This window comes from Cyrtonyx montezumae, unplaced genomic scaffold, assembly GCF_038088225.1.
Source record: "Cyrtonyx montezumae isolate F1298 unplaced genomic scaffold, pur_monq_1.0 scaffold_36, whole genome shotgun sequence".
Lineage (NCBI taxonomy): Eukaryota > Metazoa > Chordata > Aves > Galliformes > Odontophoridae > Cyrtonyx > Cyrtonyx montezumae.
The window spans coordinates 9,684,187-9,704,591 of NW_027072041.1; positions in this window are offsets into that span (position 1 = coordinate 9,684,187).

The following is a 20,405-nucleotide window of genomic DNA, read 5'->3' on the forward strand; positions in this document are numbered from 1 at the left end:
CAATTGAACCGGAAAGCCGATATCAATATAAATGCAGTTGTAAGGGATTTCCAAGCCGCGCTTGCACACTGCCCTCCTGTGGAAGCAGCGTCGCACTGCGGGGCCGGCGCTTCTGAGAGCTGATTCTGATTTCTCCGTGAGCTGACAAAGCATGTAACATGCAGATACTATGTGCTGAAAAGAAAGTACGCATCTGAAAAACAAATGTTGATTGGCAATTTTTTATTGTCGTTTTTAAAACCTTGTATTTGTTACTGTTTCCACAAGATTCTACCTTCTAAACAGAGCAAAGATTATGCTATCTCAAATTACTTGTGCTATCACTTTCCCATCTTATAAAATGTCTAAAGCAAAAGCATGTTGAATAATCACTGCAAGACTACGTTAACAAGGTTCAAAAACTGCTGGTAACCTGAGGAATTTTCAGTGCACTGTGTACTAAGACAATCAAATGGTAGAGTTAGTATTTTGACTCTTCCTTTTGCAGGAAGAAATATTTTTTATCAACATAATGCCATGGTTGCATTATATGGTTTCACAGTGCAACAATCGAATTGAAAAACTTTGCCTTTCTATATTTAAACAAGAAGTGTAAAAATTCAAGAGCAATTGCCAGAAGTAGAACACGTTGGAAAAGATCAAATTATCTGCTCAGACCCTGGTCCTATGGCAGATTTCTGGGCAGATGCATCATTAGTGTCCTTGTGTATCTCATTGCTAGATAAATAACTAGTTATGTCAGTTCAACCTGTAGAGCAATCTCCTGAGGTGTTTCAGATCCTGTTGCACAGTTTAAATGAATGGTAGCACAGAAGGTTCAGCTGTGAGGGTCTGACTTGAGTGTCTGTTTGACTTTAGTAATGTTACTTTAGTAGAGAGTTTCCATATAACAACAGGTGTTTACCAGTACAGTAACGAGTCTTTAATGAAATTACAGTGGTTGGCCTTTCCAGCTTTATTTGCAGTGTGAGAGGTCTGATCAGAAACTACTGTTAGTGAGATACAGACTATAGAGAGTGATACAGAAATGTTCACAAAGGTATTCTTTCATGAAAGCCTGTGAATTATGTGGCCAAGAAAGGAGACTGACTGCTGATAGTTATTATCTATTGTTCTTTAGGAACTATTTTCTATTACATGACAAAAGTACAGGTAGCAAAGCTACTTAAAATGACTTCTAACCTCTACATTTTTTAAATTAATTCTATCCATAGCTTCAATTCCTTGCCACGGCTTCTAAATTCTGATTAAGCATTAGCTAATCAGGATAGCTGTCTTGTAATATAAAGAGTCGAGATTACAAGATTGAAGAAAAGACTTAAACCTGGTCCAGAGAGGAAACCTGAATATAAATGAACATCTGGTTGATTATGTTGGGAATTTACACAGTCTGAGAGACAGAAGGAGCAAATAGGAAAAAGAAGCACTTACAAAAGAAGTAACTGCCCTTCTGACCTTCTCTGTGTTTTCCCTCTTGCACTGCTTACTTGATACTTCTTTGATGATGGAATTGCAGACTACACAGAGGAGAGAGGGGAGATGCCAAGTACGTGCTGAGTCAGCTCTTGATAAGTAGCAAGAAAGTTCAGCCCATACAGCTTGAGCTCTTCTGTGAGGTGGTATGATTTTAGAAATGGGAGTGAGAGGGGAGTAGAAAAAAACCTCTTCTTCACTATACAGAATCCATTTGGTTGTGATAAGGTAAATAAACAGCTGCTTAATCCTTTTCAATTAACTGATACATATCAATAAATATATATATATCTATAGATAGTGATAAAATTCTGATTTAAATTTAGATTTTTATCTTGCATTTTCCCATTGCTGCTGCAAGTAACCTCACTTTACCAATGACAGTAGTAGCAAAAACACTTCCTTTGATAGTACAGTCTTGGATGTGTCACTGTTGTGTTTTATGTACACCAGGACCTGGTCTGATCTGCAGCTGGAACTCACATGCAGTAGTGCAACACAGAAAAGAAGTCATCAGGGCTGATTGATGAACATACTGTATAACTTCTCCCTGACCTTACATGCTTTTGTTCTGATCAAACAATCCATGGTAATACTGAATTCACGTGTGTGTGAGTACATACTTTGGGCTGAAATGGGAGGGGTAATTTTTTAGACTTCTTTAGAATTTATTTTCATGACTCATGTCAGCATGAATGGGTGGGTGTAGGCTAAACAGCAGCATTTGCTTTTCAAATGTGTTGCTGCAGTTCGCAGTGCCAGTTCATCACACAGCATAAGGCCAGTAATAGAAACGCAGCATGTGTCGTGTGGTGGGAAAGTGGCACAGGCAGCAATGCTGGAATCAAGCTTTTGATTACTCTCTGGGAAGTATATTTCAGCTTCCTCATTCTCCAGTTTTCAGGCGTGTTGGATCCCCATTTGCTTTAGACAACAAAATGGAGTGAGGCACATGTGTCACCCTGAGTTCAGCTCTGCAGTGGCAGCTGCAACTGAGCCAGGCCTCCTGCACTCCATTCCCCTCCTGCTCCCTGACATCTGTGACAGGATTAGGAACGCTATTTTGATTTCAGCTGGGAAGAAATTGTTTTCTTCAGAGGGCCTGGTATGATGCTATGTTTTGGTTCTAGGAGAAAAAACAATGTTGATAACACTGCCATTTATAGTTGCTGCTAAACAGTTTTGCACAGAGCCAAGGCCATTTGTATCAAAGGGCATGAGGAGCTGGGTGAGAACATCAGTCAGGAGGAGTTTTGAAGGAGTTTTTCATTGCTTCTTCTGCTGCTCAGTGGGCTAGCTGGGCATCAGATGAGAGTGGTAATTGCTTCTGCACCACTTATTATATATGTTCATATATACACATATTTATAGTCGTAACTATTTTCCTTTTCTGTATCTTAGTTTTCTTTCAACCCACAAGTTCTACTCCTTCTATAATTCTTTCCATCATCCCACTGGGAAGGGGTGAATGAGTGAAAGACTGTAGTGCTCAGTCAACTAAAGGATTAAACTAAAGCAGTCAAATTGGTGCTCAGCGTGAGGTTCAGAAGGTTGGGAGAACAGCAGACCTGTCTGGAGCATGCTAACACAGGGTGTTGTGATGGTTTGATAATTGCTGGTCATGATGTTGATTTTCTTCCTATTTATGGACCTCTTTTAGAGTCTTCTCATGGAACTATACTGTGTAGCACTTTGCTTGCTGCTTAATTTCCCTGTTGTACTTGTCATCTCTGGGGATTGGATTAAGGTTTTTATTTTACTATGTTCTGTGGCTCTGGCTTATATCATGATAAAATTGGCAGCCAAGTAACTAATATTTTGTGAATATTTGGCATTGCAGTCATATTTGGGCTATGAAAACAATATTGTTAATGCTATTAGTAATTAGACCCTTTGTTTTGTCTTCTAGGAGTGCTTGGCTATGGTGGAGATTGGGGAGGACACTTTCCAGTACTTCTTCAGCCTCCCTTTCACTTTTTTTTCTTTCCCTAGAGCTCTAGAGCTAGTTACAATAGCTCTTGAAAATTTTGAATTTCAGTGAGATGATCAAACCAGAGTCCTCCTATTGCTGTGAGTCATTAATGTTTCAGATTATGTTAAAAATTAAACAATTATTTAAGAACACCACCTGGAGGTCTGACCTGAGGTGGGATATTTCTGAGTGGCAGGGAGTGTGGGAATACTAGGGGAGTATGACACTGCCACTCTAGCAGCAGAGTTTGCTGTTTGAACCCATTTCTGTGAGGCTGAAGAGAGCAGTATGGACACATAAAGAAGGCGAAACTGACTGACAAAATAGTAAGAGATTCCAATATGAGTATTATCTGAGACAAATCTGAACATGAAGGAGCTGCCCTGTGGTCTAATCCCATTTTAAGAAAACAAAATGTTATTGTATTCTTTTTGTAAAGCAACCAGTTATTAATGAGTTCTTGAAGAAGAGAAAAAATGCACAGATAAATCTCAAACTCAGCAGGAGCTGTAGGCCCCCTCTTCTCTGCGCATATCAGAGGCATCTTGACTGGCTCAAAGACCTGTGATGCCCAGCAAGAGCTAAGATTGGATGTTGTCTCTAGCTGAACTATGAACTCTGCAGTGATCCTTATCTAGGGTCTCTTCTTTTTAAAAGGGATGGTACCTTCTCACTGCAAATAGCAGAAGGCCCAGAGAAGGAAGAAGCAAAAGCAGAGCAAAAGATTTCAGCATCATGTCTCCAAAGAGAAGCTAGAAATAAAGCAATTAAGGATGAAAACGGTTTTTCATACTGCAAATATAAAAATGACTGCTCTCCTGCCACTTGTTCAGGAAAACAGGATATTCATTAGAAGAAAATAATCATAAGACAATGTAGGAAAAATTGAAGTCTAATCATAGAATCACCAAGGTTGGAAAAGACCTACAAGGTCATCCAGTCCACCTATCACCAATAGTTCTCGCTAAACCATGTCTCTCAACACAATGTCTAAACGTTCTCTGAACAACACCAGGGTGAGTGTCTCCACGGCCTCTCTGGGACGCTTCCTTAGAGAAAAAGGCCACTAAAAGCTCGGCCGCGGCAGGACCGCCTTGCAGCACCGCAGCGGGGCCGTCAGGTGGCAATGCTCCTCTGGAGCAAACCCCGCCAGCGTGGAGCTGGGGCGAGTCAGGGGAAGGGCATCATTTTGTAGCGACGAACGGAATTGCTGGTCCTGTGCAGATGGGAAACTAAAGCACAGACCTTATTCCACGCAGACCACCATCTGAGAACGAGAGAAGAGAGATAAAAACAGGAAGATGTGAATGTGCCTTGATTTCAAACGATCTGCTACAGTGCTTATAAAGACAAAGCTTCCTCTGTCATTCAGAACTTCTCTGACACCTTTATCCTTTGCAATTTGCATGTTATTTTTGGCTATTGCATCGTGTGGCATTTTGGTAATGGCTGCTAACACATCAGAAGCAAACATTCAAAGGAAACAAAAAGCAACATGTAGGAATAACGTATATTGAACTGGGAATGCTCATTTTCTGTGCTGAAATGGGGTGAGGTTACCACATAACATATCCCTAATGCTTCAAGTTTATGTCAAGAAAAGAAGGGAAGCTGTCCTTGCACATTCAGCACTTACACCTGTAAGAACAGATTACTGATTCAGACACTTGCAGGCTGAATACCAAAACTAATTAAATAGGCTCTGTGCGTAATCTGTGACATGAAATCCTGATGCCACAGAAGGATCCTACCTACTGTGTCTTAATTGCAAGGGATGAGGCAAGTGCTGCACAGCCAGGCACAGCTAGAAATCGATTAAGCCTGTCTTTGTAGGGGAAGAAGATACTTGGTTCTATAATAGCTGATTGGATTCCTATTTCATGCCACAGATTTAGACCTACTTAGAGAGTTACATGTATATTTTACTCATAACAAATGAAACATTCACATAGTGTTCCAAATGAACTAGGTGCTCTAAAGCAGTGGTCTCAAAACATATATTGACCACATACCCGTATTAATTAAAAAATTTATGCATAAACAATCCCAAAATACATATGTATAAGTTATATACATGTAGTACTATACTACTGTATCATAGAAATTATATATAAAAGCACAAGGAAAAATAGAAATTAAAGAAGGATGACATTTTAACATCTATGAATTTTAAAGAAAAATCTTTTCCTTCAATACCATAGTGGATTATCTGTGGCACTCCCTGGAGTACACACATCCTGCTTCAGAGACCACCATCTAGAGACAAAAGCTGTGAGGTCTGGTGCAACATATATGTCAAGGACAAAGGATGCTTTTGTTTACATAGGATATAAGATCTCTTCCTTTCACAAGAAGGTAGGTGGATCCTGAAGCATCCATTCAACCTGCTTTATTTAAGTGGATAGCTATAAGTGTTAATAGGTAAATAGGAATTAGAAAGCTATCCCAAGTCTAGCATCTAAAGGTTGATTAACTCTTGAGAATGCTCACAGCAAACGAGGGACAAAAAGTTGGGTATTGTGACATTTTCATGCAAATGTTTTTTAACAGCATCTTGGGCAGTGCTTCAAATTGAAATCTGATGGGGAAAATGTTTTTAGAAACAAAAGAATAAGGTAAAATTAAAAAAATATACATATACAGAAGTTGAGCAGGGAAGAAGTGAAAAGAAAGAAGGGAAAAAGAGAAGGGATGAGGACCAGCTAACAGTGGACCTAAAGAGGAAGCAAATTTTTATTCCAGCATTTTAGAACAGGAACCAGCATTGCTTTGTGAATACAGAAGCTCACAGTAACTGAAAAGCTGACAGAAGAAATATACACATAGTTTCCCCAGTGCTAACTCTCTTTTAAAATATTTTTGTTAGCCCTGTATAAGAACCATACTTTTCCTTTTTTCTAAGGAGTGTTTTTGTATAATATGATCTTCAACTCATAAACTTGTTCACATTTAATCTCATTTTCTAACTAAACTGGTTACAAGGTAATAATATAAAATAATTAGAATGAGAAAATGTATTTTTTTTTTACAAACTGCCTAGACTTCCTGAAAATCAGGAATAATTCAATATATACATTTAAGTAGTCCTTGCTCCTCTCCCAGTTCTTTTTTTATCATGGAGAATGACCTTACAAAAAAAGTGACCTCTCCACACAAAGTGTCTCCCTGGGATCAAATTCAACTGACCCACAAAATTGTAGGTGGAATTTTCAGCCAGAAATTTAAACATTCAAGGCAAAAATATGTTGAGTTCCCACTTTTACCTCCTCTCTAAATCCAGCTCTTACAACACTTTTCCCTTGTCTCCTGCAAGTACGAGATTCTCGGGTAGCAGTGAAGCACCTGTTGCCTTTCCATGGCAGAGCACAGGGCTGCTTGGGTCAAACCTGATGCTGAATAGAAAGAACTGGCATTAGATTTAATGTTGTCCAATTTCAGGTTTTAATGTTCTCAAGCATCAAGTTTCCATCTAGCCAATAACCTCTGCACTGCCTGAACCACACTGTAGCTGTTTGACTCATAACCCAAAGCTGACATTTATGTGGTATTAAGTGATCCCTTTATCCCGAAGTATAAAAAATTGCCATCTGGGCCCTATTATCACCAGATAGATTAGCATTAGGGCCCCCTCCCAAATCTAGCACCAACTGTAGTTAATCATACAACTTGGGCCCCAAATTTAGTTTAAAACTTAAATTCACCCAAACTGTCATTCATCCCAGCAGCTGCTTCTGGACCTATCTCCACCTAGTTTACCAGCTTTCCCTCTAACAAATCTTATTTCCACTCCTAACAGTTCTAGACTAGTAATGCCTAGAGATACTAGACTTGTTAACCATGTGAAAGAACTTATCAATAAGGTAACGTCTCCACTTCTGCCACATAAAGCCCAGCATTCTGCAAGGTCAAATATTAGAGTCATAAAATCACCAAGGTTGAAAAGGCCTCTAAGATCAAGTCCAACCATTCACCTATCACCAAATATTTCCCACTAAACCATGTCCCACGATACAACATCTAAATATTTCTTGAATGCCTCCAGAGTTGGTGACTCCACGACCTCCATGGGCAGCCCATTTTTCATAACATCCAACCTGAACCTCCCCTGGTGCAACTAGAGGCCGTTCCCTCTAGTCATATTGTTAGTTACATGGGATAAAAGGTCAACCCTCACATCACCACAGCCTCCCTTCAGGTAGCTGTAGAGAGCTATAAAGTCTGCCCTGAGCCTCCTCTTCTCCAGACTAAATAATCATAGTTCCCTCAGCCGCTCCTCATAAGGCCTGTGCTCCAGACCCCTCACCAGCTTTGTTGTCATTCTCCAAACATGCTCCAGAGCCTCGAAGTCTTTCTTGTAGTGAGGGGCCCAAAACTGAACACAGTACTTCAGGTGTAGCCTCACTAAGGCTGAATACAGAGGCATGATGGCTTCCCTCCTCCTGCAGCAACACTATTTCTGATCCAAGTCAGGATGCCATTGGCCTTCTTGGCTACCTGGGCACACTGCTGGCTCATGTTCAGCCAAGTGTTGACCAATACCCCCAGGTCCATTTCCTCTACAAGGTCTTCTAGCCACTCTGATCCAAACCTGTATCATTGCCTGGTGTTGTTGTGTCCAAAGTGCAGGACCCAGCACTTGATATCATCAAGCTTCATCTCATTGGCTTCAGCCCAGAGATCCAGCCTGTCCAGATCCTTATGTAGAGCCTTCTTACTCCCAGGCAAATCAACACTTCTTGCTAAATTGGTGTTGTCTGCAAACTTACTAGAGTTGCTCTCAATCCCTTCATCCAGGTCATTAATAATGATATTGAACGTACAGGACAGGCCCCAGTACCGACCCCTGGGGGACACCACTTGTGACCAGCCACCAGCTGGATGTGACTCTATTCACCACCACTCTCTGGTCCTAGCCCTCCAGCCAGTTGTTTACCCAGCAAAGAGTGTACCTGTCCAAGCCACAGGCCACCCAGTTCTCCAGGAGAATTCTGAGGGAGATCTTGATGTACCCTGTCAACAGCCTTTCCCTCATCCACCAGGTGGTTCACTTGATCATAGAAGGATATCATGTTGATTAAGCAGGACCTGCCTTTCATGAAATCATGCTGGCTAGACCTGATCCCCAGTTGTCCTGCACATACCATGTGATTTCTCTTAAACCAAGTGTTAATTATAGGCTCAGAGTTTGCCCAATGGCTGCTGCCAGGTAGAGATTAAATGTTACTTCTTCTAACCAGGACTGGGTAGCCTCTTGTTTACTAATAACTGGGATTTGCATGTCACCTAATTACCTTAGTCTGAACCCCAGAGTTCATGTGGTGATCCCTGCCATACCCTGACCTGCTCTGAATCCCCTGCAAATTTCAGAGCTGATCTTAGTAAACCATTCCTGTCCATGCTAACCATTCCTAAACATGGTTTGTTTTCAACCCAGAAGTCTCTTGAAATTTGGAAGAGTGCTACTTCCATGTAAGACCACAGCCTAGACCAGCACTCCCTAAAATCACCAGGAGTAACTGCAGGTTTTTGGCCAACAACAGCACATTCAAACTCTCATGGAAACATAGAATCATAAAGGTTGGAAAAAGCCATTAAGATCTAGTCCAACCCTTATCCTATCCCACCATACCCACTAACGGTATCCCACAATGCCACATGCATGTTTATTGAACACCTCCAAGGACAGTGACAGTGACTCCACCACCTCCCTGGGCAGCTTGTTCCAGTGCCTCACCACTCATTTGGAGAATGTTTTCCTAATATCTAACCTGAACAACCCCAGGCAAAATTCGAGGCCATCATTCTTGTCTTTTCTCTATTACCTGGGAGAAAGGGGCAATTCCCACCTTACTACAACTTCTTTTCAGGGAGTTGTAGAGAGCAATGCCCCTCAGCTGCAGAGACTTAGCACCCCACTTCTGCAACATCTTCTTTATGGGGGAAATCTGCATCAGAGTTGGCACCTGATTGTCCTTACATTTCTGGGACAAGCTGCTGACCCATCAGGATGCTCCTCTAGAGCACTACCCACACACTGTGCAAGCAAGCCATGGGAGGTCAGTGGCTCATCTCTCCTCTCCCTTTGAGTGGAACAAGGAGGGGTCCTACATGGTCTGCACATGTTTCTAAAGCATGTAGCCATCTGACTTCATTCACATATATGAATTTGTAGGAGTCACTGTATCTCTGCATGGCTCCCTCTGTCATTTTGCAAGTACATGAATCCAGCTCCTAGCAGGGCAGCTGGCTACCCTGCACTGCAAGATGCATTGAGAAAGCAAGGCATAAAGCAGGAAAAGGAACAGTCTGCTGCAGAAACATCATAGGCAAACCTTAATGTAGTCAGTGTGTACAAGTTTAGCCAAACTATTTACAAACACTGGATTAAATCACATAAATTTGCTTCATATGTGATGGGTGAATCACACACTAATGCTAAAGAAGAAAATGACAGAAGGGACAGATAAACTTCTGTATTCTACTTGAGGACACTGTGACTTATGGACTGCAGTAGCAATAAAGAACTCCACTGAGAGATTTTTTGGCTATTGTCATTCTGTGAATGCTTAACTATATATTTAAAGTAAAACAAAAAACTGTTCTCTCATTTAACCCAGTTTTAGTTCCACTAATTTAGTCTACAATCCAAAGCAAGAAGTTTAGGGACTGAAAAAGGTCTGTGCTGTTCTACATTGTAATTTCACCAATAATCACACAATTTTTAACTAATAGCATGCATTTAAGTAACTCATAAATATTAACAGTGCTAGAGCATATAAGTTCAGCACATAAAAGTCTGCCTGAATAAGCAAGGAATTTTTGAGTAGGTACAGGCTCTGGTTATTTTCTTCATATAAATGAATTTTGCTGCAGGTATTTCTTGTAAAGACTGTATCCTTTACCAGAAGTTAAATCAGAGAGACATATTGAACTTGAATAACAAAGTACTGCAATACTGGCACACCATCACAGCAGGGAAAAGGCAAAGGATTTGGTTGCTTCATGGTCTGAAGAGAAAGAGCTCTTTCATCTGAAGGAGATGTGAAGTAAAAAGAAGAATCCATGAATAGAAATCAAACAAGATACTTCTCTAAAATAAGGGTAGCATTTGAATTTAGAACCTGATGTAGTGGGAAGCAGGGAATTGCTGAATGTCAGGACACTTCTGTCTAGTGTAAATTTAAAAACTTGATGTTGGACACTTGTTTTGGAAATGTCAGTCTTTGTTTTCCAGATCTGAATTTTGATGGCAATAACAGCTATTATGTGGTCACTGAGATGATTCATACCAATATTTTAAATGAGGTCCAATGTGTTGCCAGTAAAATGACTTTTCCATGATATATAATCTCTCCTACTTCTCTGAGGAGCTGATCTGTCAGGCTACTGCAGTAATTCTGCTCAGACAGTGAAGAGCTTGCTGTTAAACTGTTAAAAACTCTCCTAAAAATAGTCACTGCCTTTCAGTTTTGACTTTGGATTCTATTTCAGACTTTTCCTGTTGATGATGACCACCCTGCAATAGGGTGCTTGCTGAGTATATATAACTACAATGAAAAGAATGCACAACTTAGACTTAATTGGCTTTTCTGTAAATTGGGGGAATAGGACAGCATGCTTAGTTTTCTCCTTGGGTCTCAATCTGCCATACAGGGCAAAGAGTAAAATGCTGGAAAAGGCTCCTTTGCTTAGTAAAATAAGCAGATAGGCTCTTACAGAAGAAAAAAGTAGCACTTTGGACAAATATGTGGTTACTGTTGTCACATTTACATTTTTGTAGAATTTGTAATTCTGTTATCAGTTTGTTAACTTCAATCTACATAACAAAATACAATCAGAAGAATGCTGGAAACACTGATTGCTTTGAGTTACAGTCAAGAGCTGAGGTAAAGTCAATATAAATGTCTGCTGCACAAGAGGAGAAAGGAAGGTCTAGGGTTTCCAAACAACACATGGCCTAATGTGAACAGTGGCACACTTTAAATTCTACTATACTGTAGCAATTAGGGGTTTTTTTCAGGTACGAACATTAAACAAAATAACTAGTATACATGTGTCTAAGGAAATGGGATTTGAAATGAAGTATTATAATGCTTCATGCATTGAGGACTCATGGTTAGAATCATGAGTAACCCTCCACATTCTCCAGTATCTGAAAAGTCAGAGATTTGACTTCAAGGGACTGCAAGGATAATCCCTGTGCAGGTAGTTTCACATTTAATCTTTCAATGAAATTAAAAATGTAGAATAATGCAAGTAACATTTAAGCAAAAGATGCCAATGTGGTGTGTCACTCCAATTTTTCTTTTATTCTTAAGCAGATACAGCATCCAAGAGGTCAGACTATGTAATGTCAAGAACATCTCCTTGGCTGACATGTTAATCCTAGGAATGGATAGCAAGGACTACAATAGGTAATCATAAAATTTTGAAGAGTGATAGTAAATCCCTCTGCAAGTACTAATTTCATTTTTGCAGTGAAGCACTTGAGTGAAATATGGAGGGGTCATTCATCTTCACTGAGGAACCCATTGGGCCTTTACATAAGTTGCTCTCTAAGACTCTTCTGAGTCCTCACTAGCCCTGTATAAGGATTCTTTCAATTTTGAGTAAAATGATGGAGAGCTCAACTCCACAGAGGGACTCTTGTACTATTTATTTTTTGGTGTTGTCTGGAAAAGTTACCCCATCTGCAGCCAAAGATGTTAGTTTACTCCTGGGGCTTCTAGGCAATGGGACAAATGCAGCTGGGGGAGGTGGGTGAAGGCATTAGTGGAACAGACAGACATGCAGTCACAATCCAGGCAGCGTTTGTGTCCTGTTGGCCCCAGGTGACAACTTTCTGGATCTTCTTGCTTAAAAAATGCAGGTTGCACTCATGTCTCTAGAGCATGAGTGGTACTCATTTGGGTACTGGGCAACCCAAAGACTTCAGCAATGCAATTGTATTCGTTTCTGACACATGGGAAGCAGGGGAAATAAAGTATCACTAGCCACTCCCCACAGTCACTCTTCTCCCTACAGCTATGTTTCAAAAGTTTTTTAGCCTGACACATTACAGTACCATTTTGAGATCCTTGTGTGCTTACATTTATTCTCATCCTGCAGCATCCCATGTGTTTCTGAACCTTTTCTTTCAGCTTGCTAGTGACGAGACACTTGATACTATTAACACGCACAGGCCTGAAGGAAAATATTAAATTATGCATATGTTTACTTACACTCTTTGTTTACATTGTATTTGAAGATTAGAGAATGAATAGGCTTTTTTGTTTGTTTGGTGATGATTCACTCCATTAAACTCCATTCACTTTTGAACACTAGCTGGAAAGGTTTTCAATGAGCTGATATCTCTAATGAGAACAAGACTCACTTTCAGCAGATAATCTTCTTCTGTCACTTGAGATAGGTTTCCTGAAAGCAAGATCACAGTACTGCTGCGAGAGTAAGGTCATAGAAGAATGTCCAAATTTAGCAATTGTATCATTAGCTAATTCTTAGACGTGCAACAGTTACTGAATCAACTTAAGTTTCAACCCTGAAAGAAATGTCTTTTAAGTGTTGCATTACTCCATGTAGATATGCCTAAAACTAAACCAAATCCTTTTGCTTATGATTCTCAAAATACTTTCTTCCAAATTTTTCTGAGTACTGTATCCTGTCCAGTGGGAATATGACATCTGCACAAAAGGTGATATTTGCATTTCTTTCCCTGTAATTCAAGAATAATGGCACCTGCTTTTGGAGAGGGAAACCTGTTTGCAAATTTCTCTGTTTAGCAAGGATCTGAATCTAGATTTCCTCTGCCTCTAGAAATGAATTAGCAAATTCAACTTGGTGTTCTGAGAGGCACTCTCACAATTTCCCTTATCATTGTTTTTCCATATAGCATAAATCATTAAATGTTCATGAAGCTAAAGAAAAGGAGAATATGATTTTGCCAAGCTGTGATTAAGGCACTTACACTGGAAAATTAGCTTTGAACCCCTATTCCAATGAATATTTTATTATTTTTCTGATACCAGACAAGTTAAGGAGATGTTTCCATTCCCTTATCCCCTACACCATAGGCTGGCATTACCAAGGAGCCTGGGCACCTGCAGGCTTAGAATATATGAATCACTGAGTCACAGAATTGTAGGGGCTGGAATGGATCCCTAGAGACCATCAAGTCCAACACCCCTGCCAAAGCAGGCTTCCTAGACCAGGTTGCACCAGTAGGGAGACTCTACAACCTCTCTGGGCAGCCTGTTCCAGTGCTCCGTCACCTTTACTGTGAAGAAGTTCCCACACAAATTTGTACATAACTTTGTATGCTTCAGTTTGTCTCCATTTCCCCTTATCCTATTACAACAAACTGCTGAAAAGAGCCTGGCCCAGTCCCTTTGCCTCCTGCACCTTAGATATTTATAGATATATGAATTGGATCCCCTCTGAGTCTTTTCTCAGTGCTGAACAGGCCCAGGTTGCTCAGCCTTTCCATAAGAGAGGTGTTCCAGGCCCTTTATCATCTCTGTGGACTTCCGCTGGGCTCTTTCAGGGAGATCCCTGTCTTTTCTTGTACTGCAGAGCCCAGAACAGGACACAGTACTCCAGGAGAGGCTTCACAAGGGTAGAGTAGAGGGGGAGGATCACTCGACCTGTCCAGACTCTTTTTAATGCACCCCAGGATCCCATTGGCCTTCTTGGCCACCAGGGCACACTGCTAGCTCATTGCCAACCTGTTGTCCACCAGGACACCCAGATCTTTCTCTGGAGAGCTCTTCTCCAGCTGGTCATCCCCCAACCTGTACCGTTACATGCAGTTATTTCTTCCTAGGTGCAAGACTCTACAATTGCTTTTGTTAAAACTCATCTGGTTCCTTTCTGCCAAGTTCTCCAGCCTGTCTAGATCTCGCTGAATGGCAGCACAGAGTTCTGGTGTGTCAGCCATTCCTCCCAGCTTTGTATCATTAGCAAACTTTCTGAGGGTGGACACAGGGAACACTATCCTCTTATCAAGGTTGCCAATGAAGACGTTGAACAAGACTGGACCCAGCATGGACCCCCAAGGAACACTACTAAGTACAGGCCTCCAACTGATCTCTACACTACCGATCACAACCCTCTGAGCTCTATCAGTCAACCAGTTCTCAACCCACCTCACTGTTCACTCATTTATCCCACACTTCCTCAGCTTCTTTGTAGAAGACAGTATTGAATGCCTTGCTGAAATCAAGGTAGATGACATCCACTGTTCTCCCCCCATCCACTCAGCCAGTGATGACATCACAGGAGGCCACCAAGTTGGTCAAGCATGACCTCCCCCTGGTGAACCCATGCTGACTACTCCAGAGAATCATCTTCACTTCCAATTGTCTGGAGATGGCATCCAGAATAAGCTGTTCCATCACCTTTTCAGGGACAGAGGTGAGACTGACTGGCTTGTGGTTCCCTGGATCCTTCTTCTTTCCCTTTTTGAAGACTAGAGTGACATTGGCTATCCTACAGCCTTCAGGCACCTCTCCCACTCTCCAAGACCTCTCAAAGATGATGGAGTACAGTTCAGCAATCACCTCTGCCAGCTCCCTCAGCACACATGGATGCATCCAATTGGGGCCCATGGATGTATGTACACTGATGTTGCCTAGATACTTTCAGACTATCTCCTCCTCACCAAAGGGAAACCTTTCATTCTCCAGACTCCCTCACTTGCCTCCAGGGCCCAGTATTCCCAAGGGGGAGACATTGTAGCATAGACAGAAGCAAAGAAGGAGTTCAGTATCTCTGCCTTCTCAGCATCCCCTATTACCAGAACACCCCCCTCAATTAGAAGGGGACCCACATTTTCTCTACTCTTCCTTTTGTTGTTGACATATTTTCTTATTATCTTTATTATTATTATTATTAACCTTTCTTATTATCCTCTATCTCCTTTACTAGGTTCAATTCCAAGTGAGCTTTAGCCTTCCTTGTTGCAACACTGTAGGCCCTGACAACATTCCTATATTATTCCCAAGTGGTCAGACCCTTCTTCCACATTTCATGGACTTTCTTCTTCTCTTTGAATTTATGCAGGAGTTCCTTGCTCATTCACACAGGTCTCCTGCAGCTCTTCTCTGATTTATTACTCATACAGATGCACTGATCCTGAGCTTGGAAGAAGCACTGTTTAAATGCTGATGAGCTCTCACAGGCCCCCTTACCTTTTAACACTCTAGCCCACAGGAGAGCTCCAAAGCAGAAAGACTCACAAAATTAACCATTATATTTATAAACCTTCCATACTCTTGATTTTAACAGCTGATTCCCTCTCCTAGACTGCAGCATTGATTCAGTGTTGGCACTGCTGGAGGTTTTAAGGGATTATTCCTTTTGCAGACAGGAGTGGCAAAATAATTCGCCTGCTGTAAGCATCTTTGGCTTCTTTAGCAGCCAGCTAACAGCTCCATCATCCTGTGTGCTCTGAGACAAAAGCAAAGTAGCTATGTCAGCAGTTAATCAATAATGAATTCTTCAGGAACTTAAATATTCATTGCCAAACTAAATGATAGAATGAAGTATCTAGTTAAATTTATTATGTGAAAATAAATAAGTATACGTGCATCCCCTGCTGACGCCAATAAGATTTTTGCTACCTTGAGCAGTAATGAGAGCACTCTGTCTTAATTTGCAAAAAAAGTACACTTCCCCATCCTGTCATCCTAACGCGATTGCAAAGAGTGGTACGGGTAACCAGGAAATTCAGAGGCTGCCATCAGCCATCAGCTGTCTGGAAGGGAAGTTCCTATTTATCACTTATTCCTTGGGATTGAGAAATTCAACTTTCAAATTGTATGATGAAGTCTAGTCTGCTGATAATAACAACATTATTATTGATTTGTAGCATGCACTGAATAAAGGAGCTCTTGGAGAGGCTGCGCCCCACTACGACCCCAAGCAGGCTGTATGGGCGGGGCCAAGGGCGACGGGGCGGGGCCAGGGAGAGGGGCGGGGTGGTGCGTGTGACGTCATCAACGTGCGCCGGAACGGGGCTGGGGGCGGCGTGGGCTCAGTGGTGAGCGTGCCAGGTAAAGCTGTGTCTGTTGGGCGGCCAGGCGTCCGTCAGGGCACGAGGGGGGTGGGTGGAGATAGTGGCTGTTAGTAACTGTCTGTCCCTCGCGTTCTGGCTTTCCTTCGCTGCCAGCCCTCTGCCTGATGACCCCGTTGCTTCGCCGGCGTCTGAGCCCCGCTCCGTGGGGCCGCCTGCCTTGTCCCGCAGCCTGCGTCTGAGCCGGTCGGTGCAAGGTCTTTCTCGAAGTCTAGAGGGCAAAGTTGCCGCCCCAGTGTTTTGAGTAAACTTGTCTGCAGTAAACAGGAGAGCAGTGAAAATGCACAGTGAGAAAGGACAGGCAATCAGCAATAAGCTCTAACCTTTGCTGTTCTTAGGCTTTGTTTTTTGTTTTTTGTTTTCCCTGCTGAAAGCTGTTTGTGCACTTTGAATCTATGCCCTTGTAAGACTCCATTGAGAAGTGTAACCTCCTGAGAGAATTGGACATGTGATTACATTAAAGCTCTGGAGGTGATTAACAAGTTGTTCTGTTCACTGTCTTCTTCGAATGCTTGGAAACATAAAAGACAAAACACATACCTGAATAAATAGTATTTTGTAATTAAACTGAAGACTTCTGTGTTTTGTAAGTCACTTCAAAAGTAATGCCTCCTTGTTATTTCCAGGAAAATGACAACAGATACAAAGAGCACAATAATCTCAACTCATGGGAGACAACTTCTGCTACTGCTAACTTGTAGTTGCTCATAGCAGCTATAGTTCACCGACTCAGAAGGAGCAGCAGTTAACAGAACTAAACTTTCACTTTGAAGTCTCATTCCCATGTGTGCTGATTTTGTTGTGACTCTGTCTGAGGCTCTCAACTCTTTTGTATGGACAAATTTACAGTAGTGTAACAGCAGCAAGTACTTGCTTTCAACTATGGAGGAGTTCTTGCCTGCCTTAAAAAGACTTAGTTAGCTGTGTTAGGTACTTAGAAGAAAATCAATTTAAAAATTACTGAGAACTATTTAGTTTTTAGGCATCTATTTCTAATAATTGCTTTAAATGGCTGTTACTTCAGGGAGTGAGTTGGTGTGCTGTATGGTAAATAGAAAATCTGAGTTAGAAATGGCCTCTGTCTTGGGATCAATGCCTGCTACTTGTGTTGGCATTTATATGTGAACAACATTTGTGCAGCTGATTTTGCCCAATTAAAATATGGTTATTCTCTTGATATTTCTGTCATGCAAACCTTCCTTTCATTAATTTCTGCTCTCTTGGAGTTCGTAAATGTGTGAATCAAAACAGCTACAGCTGTGCACTAAGATAAGTGGTATCTCATGGCATGTACAAAAGTGATCACATATTTGGCATGGTCATGTGTTTTGCCATGAAGATTTAGGAAATGGTGTTTTGTACTTCTCTTTTATTATAGTGTGTTAGCTAGAAAGAAAGGCTGAGGCAGCTGGGCTTGTTTAGCTTGGAGAAGAAGGGCTCTGGGGAGACCTCATTGTGACCTTCTAGTACTTGAGGGAGCATATAAACAGGAGGGGGAATGACAGTTTATGTGGTCTGACAGTAATAGCATGAGAGGGAACAGCTCTAAATAGAAAGAGTGGAAATTTAGGCTAGATGTTAGAAAGAAGTTTTTTACTCAGCGCAGTGAGGCACTGGCACAGGCTGCCCGGAGAAGTTGTGGATGCCCTATCCCTGGAAATGTTCAAATGTTCAGGCTCATCTGGTGAATGACAGCCCTTGCCATGGTTGGGGTTTAGAAATAGTGATGTTTAATGTTCCCTCTAACCAGTGGAATTCTATGATTCTACGATGAACTATGGTAAGAAAATCTGTTGCTGTCTGATATGGCAAGAGTATGAGGCAGGTATTTGGTGGAAGGGAAGTAGGAGTTAGTATGTCCTGTGTGGTATATTTCTAGCTTGTGTCATTATATTGCAGTCATTTCAGATGATCATGTGTATTATCTATAACATTTTTCAAGGTTTACTTTTTCTTACTTCTTTCTTACCTTTTCTTCCCCTTCCCTTGTCCATTCTATTGTATGTATTGCCGCACATAAATAGTTTTTGCTATAGACAGTTTTAGGAACTTTATTCTTCAATCCAGTCTACTTTGCAAACTTGTTTTATTTTACCTGGAAGCTTTTCTCAGGTTTGTATATGACTCAGGCTGGTGCTTTCTGTGTAAAATAGAAAGGCAATGTTATACAATTACCATGGATCACTTCTTCCCCATTTCCCATTCCCATCTTTGTGTTTTTATGCAACTCATTAGATGACTGATCAAGAGTGACTCTATTTATATTGACCAGCATCTGCTATTCTTATTATTTGTTCCTTTGCAAATATCTGCCTATTAAAATATTAAAACATATAACCACGCTGTTAGCTTGACTGATGTTTTAATGATTTATGAAGTGCATTCAGTAAGGACAGTGCTTTGAATGTGAGGTATATTTTTTAAATGCACTAATAATTTGTCATTTCTTTATGTGTAGAAGTATGAATTAAGTGTTTTTGAAATGGTTGTCAAGATTTTACAGTACCATTTCTGTTACTGTTTTTTTATGCTTATAATTCAGCTAGTGAACATGCCTTTCTAAAGTTGAAGTGCATCAGTTTCAGAAAAATGAAATCCAGGTATTATATTATGTACAGAACATACAGAATATTGCAGAAGACTACATTTCAGAAGTGTCTCAGTAAACATCTCAGAAACAGTAGCTCTCGTATCGTCAGTATGATGACACTACCTTGTGTAAGGGACTATTTCTGTGACTTTGTCTAGAAGCTTGCTGTTGGATAACTTCAAATGGACGAGTCCAAGAAATCTTCTGTCTGAAGACTTGCAGGCCAGGGGACACTAGAGATAAGCAGTCTTTAGAAATAAGCAGCTGCTAAATAACCAAAGAGCAGCCTTTTGTGGGCACATCTCAGGAGAGAACCATACAGAGGGCCTTCATGCCCACAGGTGCATGCCCATGACACTACACTGGCAGAAGAAGAGGATAAAAAAAGGCACCTGCAACCAAGGAGGTGTGTGCCCACTATGCAATGCCTCGTGACATGATACTTGCCTGCTGCCTGATTCTCCTGGGCCTGCTACCTGGGGCCTACCTGTTTCTCCTGGGCCCACTGTTGGCTGCCTACTGTTTACCTGCTTGCTGCCTAAGGCCGGCCATTCTGCTGCTGCCTCCCCCTGTGCCTTTATTTCTGCATTGGCCTTGGGCCGACAGGACAGTGCACAACAGGACAGTGCTCGATCCTTGGTGGTGATTTTCTGCACTTTACATAATTCTTGCTCTTTTCCTGTCTTTCCTATTCACCTTCCCTTCCCTATTGTCCTAATTCGTGATAAACACCAGCCTTTCCCTTCCCCATAACTTTAAGTGATGATGAACTGGTTGGCCAACATTTGACCCCAGTTGTGTCTCAATCTGGGTACATAAAAGAATATCCCCTCTTGCTTTGATAATTGAAGCAAGACATTTATTAAGTGGCATAGTTGGGGCAAGATACCCAACAGTGAGAGTGTTGTCCTTCCTGGGGTGGCTGATGTGTATACTTCTCCGGGACATAAGGAGTAATGTTGAGTATTTGCATTTGTTTGATATGCATGCACCTCTCTGGGAAGATCAGTCTGCATTTAGTGACTTAAGTGTATTGTTGGAACCTTTTGTGTATACCTCTTGGGGACTTAAGTAGTAATTTTGAATATTTGTATTTGTTGGATGTGTGTGTGCCTCTTCATGAAGGTCACCCTTCATTTTATGAGATGAACAGTATTGAAGCTACTATGGAAAACAGAAATTGTTGTTTGATCTCTTGGGAAAGCATGGTTCCCAGACCCTTGTTATCAGGGGTATATTAGGCACTTCAGAATTGGCATAACTTGCAAAGAGTTTCTGACTGCAGTAGTGCTCTGCAAAAA